Source organism: Olea europaea, unplaced genomic scaffold (genome assembly GCF_002742605.1).
Source record: "Olea europaea var. sylvestris unplaced genomic scaffold, O_europaea_v1 scaffold1942, whole genome shotgun sequence".
In the NCBI taxonomy this organism is placed as follows: domain Eukaryota; kingdom Viridiplantae; phylum Streptophyta; class Magnoliopsida; order Lamiales; family Oleaceae; genus Olea; species Olea europaea.
Window position 1 is genome coordinate 150,511 of NW_019237258.1, and position 1,082 is coordinate 151,592.

Below are 1,082 nucleotides of genomic sequence, written 5' to 3' on the forward strand. Positions count from 1 at the left end.
TCGAAAAATCAGAAGGTGCAAATTTTTGGTAGCGTCAGCAAGTAATTCAAAGTATTCTTAAAACACTTGCCATCCCCAGACGGCCATGCCCCGTCGAGCTTAGTACTTATCACGAAGGTTAAACCGCAATCGATGGAATAGATTCTTGAAAGAGAGGGTTGAATGCGTATAGAGGTGTTGGCCATATTCTTCTTGTGTTATTGCACTTGACAAGGCAGTCACCCCCAACAAAACACACAGAATTGAACAAACCAAGTATCTTACGTTTTGTCAACATCCGTGCAGATTTTTTGTCTGAATTCATAAACTAGTTCTGGTGACGTCAAAATATTTATTTCACCCTTACTACGTTGCCCCTCATTATTAAAAAACTACTTAAAAAATATATAATAAGAATATATTTTCATTAATATATATGTATAAAGACAGCCTGAATTTACTAGAAATGTATTCCTTTCTTGTGCGTAAAATCAAGCTCAATATAGATAAGTGTTCTGAAGGAAATTTAGGAATTTGTGGAGATGACCAAAGAAAATGGACATTAGGATTTATGGACAATATTGAAAGTGCGTCAAGCTTTAGGTGGTATTACGAAACTTGACATTTATCAAAGATAGAAGATGTATGCATAGGGTCGTGGAAATGGATTGTGTGGACATTGTTTTTTAGTTTAAAAGAGATAGAAATAAGAGAAAATTGCTTCAAAATTGTTGTTTTTTGATTAAGATTAATTTCGGGATAATGCATAAATTAAGATAGTTGCACAAGAGAGATACAAGGAGTAATTAAGATCAACCGATCTAAAGAATCCACATATTTTGCCTTTTACAGATATGACCTGAATTGATAGTAACATGAGATAATGTTTTTTTCCCCAATATGAATCTACGACAAAAATAAGAATTGAAGAAGGGTATTAATGTCATTACATGAAACATGATTCACACAGTAATATGCTCGTGAATAGGGGTACTTTTAAGTTTGACTCAATCAAAGGATCTAAATTCCACTTTGACTTTCAAAATCATGAATATTATGACATTGGCCTCTTGTATGGTAAAAGACAAAGATGCCCTTAAATG